This window comes from Sturnira hondurensis, unplaced genomic scaffold (assembly GCF_014824575.4).
Source record: "Sturnira hondurensis isolate 20B ecotype Veracruz unplaced genomic scaffold, ASM1482457v3 Scaffold0013019, whole genome shotgun sequence".
In the NCBI taxonomy this organism is placed as follows: domain Eukaryota; kingdom Metazoa; phylum Chordata; class Mammalia; order Chiroptera; family Phyllostomidae; genus Sturnira; species Sturnira hondurensis.
In genome coordinates, this window is record NW_028085650.1 from 55,441 (window position 1) to 62,561 (window position 7,121).

General features: G+C 46.0%; 1 long non-coding RNA gene across 1 annotated transcript in view; it reads left to right on the forward strand.

Annotated features, from left to right (window-relative positions):
• Positions 1 to 7,121, forward strand: part of LOC118997298 (uncharacterized) — a 17,996-nt gene that overhangs the window by 7,762 nt on the left and 3,113 nt on the right. The window contains exon 2 of the long non-coding RNA XR_005068643.1: positions 3,000 to 3,005. This is a non-coding gene — a long non-coding RNA (uncharacterized LOC118997298). The remainder of the gene's footprint in view (positions 1 to 2,999; positions 3,006 to 7,121) is intronic.

The following is a 7,121-nucleotide window of genomic DNA, read 5'->3' on the forward strand; positions in this document are numbered from 1 at the left end:
AGAGACCTTACAGGCAAGAAGGGGCTGGAAAGAAGTATTCCAAGTCATGAAATCCAAAGACCTACAGCCAAGATTGCTTTATCCAGCAAAACTTTCATTTAGAATGGAAGGACAGATAAAGTGCTTCTCAGATAAGGTCAAGTTCAAGGAGTTCATCATCACCAAGCCCTTATTATATGAAATGCTAAAGGGACTTATATAAGCAAGAGATGATGAAAAATATGAACAGTGAAAGGACAGCAAACGCACAGTTATTAACAACCACACCTAAAACAAAAGCAAACCAAGAGGACAGCTAGATCCAGGAGTGGAACCATAGAAATGAAGAACACATGGAGGGTTAGAAACAGGGGGGTTGGAGGAGGAGAAGGGGGGAGAAGGCACAGAAAATAGCATAGATGGTAGGTAGAAAATAGATAGGGGGGAGGGTGAGAATAGTGGGGGAAATATAGAACCTAAAGAACTTGAGACACATGGTTATAAACTAAGGGGGGGAGAAGGGTGGGGGAGGGAGTGTGCGGGTGGAGGGGAATGAAGGGGGGGAATAGAACAACTGTAATGGTATAATCAATAAAATATATTTTAAAAAAAGAAGCAGAGATAGGAGAATGTCCAATTATAATTTTATAAAATTTCAATGTGTTTTTAATTAGTTATCATTAAAAATAGTTCTAATTCCAATAATTATTATGATGTCTGGGATTTCTATAACATTCTATGTCTGTAAATTATATGCAACTGCTTCTTAGTTTGTTATTTATTATAAAGCTTTTGATTTATTTATAAAAAAAAGAAAAAAAAGAAAAATATATAATGATCTCCATTTCCCACAGTTACCTATAAATGTAACTTGATCTAGATTAAAATGTCAGCAGAAAAAATTATTTTTTACCTGAGGACATGCTTATTGACTTCAGAGAGAAGAGAAGGGAAGGGAAGGAGAGAAACATCGATATGAAAGAGAAACATCAAAGGGTCGTCTCCCCAACTGGGGACCAAACCCGCAACCTAGGCCTGTGCCATGACTGGAGCTTGAACTACAACCTTTCGGTTTATGGAATCGTTATGGGGGAAACTCAGTTCTCCTTGCTGACACAGTAAACAATTACAGATCAGCCAGTCTATTCGTGAGCAAGTAGGGTTGACTAGTGATAGGTTCTCATGGAAGAGAAGGGGCCTTGCCAAGGTGGGGGAGGAAGGCATAGATTCCGGGCAGGGCAAGGTAAGGGTGGCAACAGGCAAGGGCAAGGGTAGCAAGAGCCTCGGGTCCTTGGTCCTGAGGACTTAGGTAGTTGGCAAGATGGGGGTGAAGTTACATATCAGTTGGTGGGTAAAGGTGGTGCCAGCTTCCATGGGGGACGTGACTACCCAAATGCAGGTATGTGTGGGGGTCTGTTAGCCTGAATCCTTATCTCACTCCAGACCCCATTTGTTCCTCTTGTAAAATAAGTACGTGACAGAAGCCAGTCGAAGCTGGGGCAGTTACCCAAAATTACCAACGGGCTTTCTGTAAACATTAGGGACTCCCTTGTAAAACAGACAGTGACCAGAGGTAGGCAAGTAACCAAAGTTGTTTTGTGGGCTTTTTCTTTGGGCGCAGTGGACATCCTCCCACCTACCAACTGGACCTTGGAATTAACACACAGTTTCAAAGGATTTCTTTCTCAGACAGTAGGAAAAATACACCGAATTCCAATACATAGAATTCCCGCCTTCTGTGCTACCATGGTGTTTCTTGTGATGTTCCGAACTCCTGGTACTATTGTGAGATCAGGCTCAGGACGGCTGAGTCAGTGGGTGAGACATGTCTCCCTCCTCCTCCTTGTCTGGGTTTGCTCTCTATCCTCCCTAACAGGACAAGGCTCCAGCAAACTGAGCCACATTGGCCAGGGCTCAGCAAAATATTTTAGAGTAAAACAAGCTCAATTTAAGTTCACCTGTTAAAATAAGTAAGAATTAAAAGGCATATTGTATTATGAAACTACAGTAAGTAAAAGAATAAAGTAATGCCCTATGAATAGACAGATTGATGAAAAAGAATACAAGGTCCATTAATACATGCAGATCAACATGGAAATTGTGTTATGTTTGGTTTTTTGTATTTTTTAATTTATAGATTTATTTTTTTATTTGGAACATCTATCATTTGCCTCTCACATGCTCCCAACTGGGGGCCTGGCCCACAACCTGCCACATGTGGGCACAGGTAATGAGGTTCTTGGTGATTGCAGACAAAGAATTCAACTGAACACACAGAGTTTATAGCAGACAGAGAGAGAGAGCAGCTTTATTAAGCAATAGTACACTCCATAACCCTAACTCTAACCCTAACCCTACCCCAACCCCAACCCCAACCCCAACCCGAACCCGAACCCGGATCCTGACCCTGACCCTAACCCCTGACCCTGACCCTAACCCTGGCCCTAACCCCTGGCCCTGGCCCTAGCCCTGGCCCTAGCCCTAGCCCCAGCCCCAGCCCCTTCCCCAACCCCAACCCTCTAACCCTAACCCCTAACCCTAAACCCTAACCCGAACCAAAAAGCTATTCCTAGATCTAGCCCTAGCCTTAAACCTTCCTGTAAACAGTCGTAACACTTATCCTGAACCTTAACCTAGCATAACACTAACGTTAGCATTAGCCCTAACCCTAACACTGATGCTAACCCTAAAATTAATCATAGCTTTAGACCCAAGCCCTAGACCTATACCTAGCTCTTGCACTAACCCTAACCCTAACCATAGCCCTAACACTAACCTTAACCCCAATCATAAACCTACTCTGAACCTTAAAACTAACCCTACCCCAAAACCTAACCCTAAACCAAGCCATAATTATAAACCTAAGCCTAACCCTAATACTAGCCCCCTCACATTAACCCTACCCCGAGCCTGTGGCAGAATCCAGCCAGCAGAGCCTGCCTGTCGTGGCCGATGATGAGAATGAACACACAGCTGAGAACAATCCTGTGGAGGAAAAGTAGCACAGCTACTCTCTGAAGGGAAGAGTGTCTATGGATGCCTCAGCCACTCTCTTAAGGGGAGAGCACACCAACCCTTGCCTAGACAGGCTTTTATTGTTTTCCTTGGGTCTTACATCAGAGAAAGATTTATTATCTATTACATAGAATATTATTGTCTACCTTTTAGGTACAATCAAGGAAATAAAAATAACATGCAGAGGGAATGGCGATGAGCTGATTAGCTCTGTCCTTGGAAAAATTCACACAAGCTTTGGATATCATCTTGAAGAAAGACAATACACGTTTGTTGTTTTACACCAGGGTGATGGAGTTTTAGCAAGAGCAAGCCACAACAGTCTGTATGCATTTTCTAGGCCTCATTTCTATGGGAAAACTGTTTGAAGGTTTGGCTTCTGCCCACCATTTTGCTTCTGTAGGTTTTCCATACAGAGCTGAGTCACATTTACCAGACTAAAATAAACTAGTCCCCTACGTGAGCCCTATCCTTAAGCTTAACCATAATCCGAATATTAACACTAAATATAAACCCAAACCCTAACCCTAAAGGTAACCGTTACCCTAACCCAAATGCCACACCTGACGGTAACCCTAATCCTAGCCATAGACATAACTAAAATCTAATGCTAACAATAACCCTACAGCTAACCCTAACCCTAGTCCTAATCTGAATCCTGACGATAGCTGTAACTGAACACTAAACCTAATAATAACCCTAACCATGAACTGAATACTGACACAACCCTCACCCTAAACCTAACCCTAGCCTTATCCCTAGTCCTAGACCTAGCTCTAAACCTAACACTATCTCAAATCCTAAACCTAACTTTAATTTACTCCTAACCTGTCACTAATCTTAACCCTGGCCATAACTTTAAACTACTTATAACCAAACCCTAACCATGAACCTAATACTAGCTCTGATGTTAACCCTAACCCTCTCCCTATCCCTAAACCTGCCCTAAAACCATGCCTAACTCTAGCCCAAGAGCTATCTTTATCCACAAACCTGACTAAACCCTAAATCTTTCCATAACCGCAGCTTTATCACTAGCCCTAGTCCTAACCCTAACACTAAACCTAGCCCTGGAACTAACCCTACCCCTAACCGTAACTGTAAACCTATTCGTAGCTCTACCTTACTCCTGAATGTAACCTTAACCTAGCCCTACACTCAGCCCAAGCCCTAACCCTAACCGAAACCCCAACTTTAACCATAACTCCATCACTAGACCTAGCACTAATCCTAACCTTAACATTCACACTAGCCTTGGCCCTAATCCAAACTCTAATGCTTCCATTAACCCAAACCCTAACCCTAACTCTAACTGTAACCCAACCCTATCCATGGCCCTAATTGGAAGCCTACACTTAACTCTAGCCCTATTGCTAACCCTAACTCTAACCCTAACCCTAGCCCTAGCCCTAGCCCTAAACCTAAACATAACCCTAGCCTTATCCCTAATCCTAACCCTAGCCCTAGCTCTAAGGACAGCCCTAACCCTAACCTTAAACTTAATGCTAACCCAACTCTATCCCTAGCCCTAACCCTAAAAGTACCCCTACCCCTAACCCAGATGCTAATCCTAGATCTAGACCTAGCCTTAGACCTTGCCTTAAACATAGTCCTGGCCTGCGAACCAGAGGATCGCGGTTTGATTCCCAGTCAGGGCACATGCCTGGGTTGTAGTCCAGTTTCCTGCAGGCCAACTCCCAGCAGGGGATGCGCGAAAGACAACCATACATTGATGCCTCTCTCCCTCTCTCCTTCCCCTCTAAAGATAAATAAATAAATAAAATTAAAAAAAAACACAACATAGTCCTAATGTCTACCCTAACCATTGATCTGACCCTAACCCTATTGTAAACCAAACCATAACCCTAACCCTAACAGTAGCCCTATTGGTAACCCTGACCTTAGCCCTAGCCCTACTCCAAGCCCTAGACTACCTACCCCTTGCACTAGCCCTAACCCTAACCATAGCCTTAGCACTGACCCTAACATTAATCATAAACTTACTTCAAAACCTAAAATTAACCATAGCCAAAAACCTTACCCTAAACCAAGCCATTACCTTAAACAAAATCCTAACCCTAACACTAACCCTCACCTTAAGTCTAACCCAAGCCCTATTCTTACCCCTAACCCAAACCTTAACACTAACTATAAACCGAAACTCTGACACTAAATGTAACCCTAACCTTGATCCAAATGCCAGACCTAACCTTAACTCTAAACCTAGCCCCAGCCATATAGCCCTAACCCAACCCCTAACACTTATCCTAACTCATACCCTGACCCTAACCATATCCTAACCCTGAGCCTAGTCATAGCCTTAACCCTAACCATAACCCTAGCCCTAGCCCTAACTCTACCCCTAACCCTAACATTAAACCTAAACCTACCTCACCCTATACCAAACCCATACACTAATCTTAACCATAACCCTACAACTAGCCCTAGCCCTAGCCCAAGACCTAGACCTAAACCCTACCTTAACTCTAACGCTAATCCTAATCCTAGCTTCCACCATAACCTTAATCCTGGTCCTAATCCTAACCCAAACACTAACAATACCTCTAGCCCTGACCCTAACACTAACCCTACCTCTAACTCTAACCCTAGGGTTAGCCCTAATGCTAACCCCAAGCCAGCCCTTGCCCTACTCCTAACACTAATCCTAAACTTTACTCTAACCCGCAACCCATCCCAACTATAAACTTAATCATAACATTTGCACTCTCCCTGTAGCCATAGACAGAGCCCTAGTCAATGCCCTAAACCCAGCACCAACCCTAACCCTAACCCAAACCCTAGGACTAGCCCTAGCACTAGTCCTAACACTAGCTCTAGCCATAGCACTAGCCCTTGCCCTTACCCTAACACTTACCCGGACCCTAATAGTATTCTAGCCATAGCCTTAACCTTAAACATAATCCTAACCCTAGCCCTAATCCTAACCATAGCACTAGCTCAAACATTATACCTAAACCTACCCCTAATCCTAAACCAAATCCATACACTAACCTTCACCATAATCCTAAAACTATCCCTATCCCTAACTTTAGACATAACCGTAGCCCTAGCCCTAGACCCCTAGCCACCTAGCCCCCTAGGTGCTAGCCCTAGCCCTAAACCCTAAACCCTAGCCCCAGCCCCAGGCCCAGCCCCAAACCCAAACCAAACCCAAACCCAAACCCAAACCCTAACCCTAGCCCCTAACCCCAAGTCCTAAGCCCTAGCCCCTAGCCCCTAGCCCCAGCCCTAACCCTAACCCTCTCCCTAGCCCAGACCCTGACCGGGACCCTGACCCTAATCCTACATCCCTATACCCTGGCCCCTAGCCCCAGAACCAGCCTTAGCTCCAGGCTGAATCCAAACCCCTTCCCCACCCCCAGCCCCTTCCCTTGCTCCTGCCCCAGCCCCAGCCCCTCCCTAGCCCCAGCCTTAGCCCCAGCCGGAACCTGAATCCCATCCCTATCTCCAGCACCAGCCCCAGAACCAGCCCCAGCCCCAACCCTAGCCCCAAGCTACACCCTAGCCCCAGACGGAACCCAAGCCCCAGCTGCAGCCCCACCCCCGCCTGAGCCCAATCCCAAGCCCCAGCCCAAACTTCAGCCCCAGCCCCTGCCCCTGCCCCAACACCAGCCCTCAACCCCTGCCCCTGCCCCAACTCCAGCCCTCAGCCCCAACACCAACCCCAGTCCCAGCCCAGCCCTAGCCCTAGCCCTAACCCTGGCCCTGACCCTGACCCTGATCTTAAACCCTAAGCAGTAAACCCTAAACCCTATCCCTTGGCTTCTAGCCTCTAACCCCTGGCTCCTAGTCCCTGGCTCCTTGCCCCTAAGTCCTAAGCACAAAGCTCTAAGCCCTAAGCCCTAGCCTTTATCCTAACCCCTATCCCAAGCCCCATCACCAAGCCTCTGCCAGACCCCTGACCCTTGAATCCTGACTCTAGCTCTAGCCCCTAGCCCTTAGCCTCTTCCCTTCTCCGACCCCAACCGGGCCCATGACCTATTGCTCACAGAAATACAGCTTCCTCAAAGCAAGTCTACCTGTTTGAGTGTCAGCTGTTGTGTCCTTTCTTTTGCCCCATGACCTCTCCTGTGCCATGTTCATGTAATGTGTGTAGTGTTCATGTA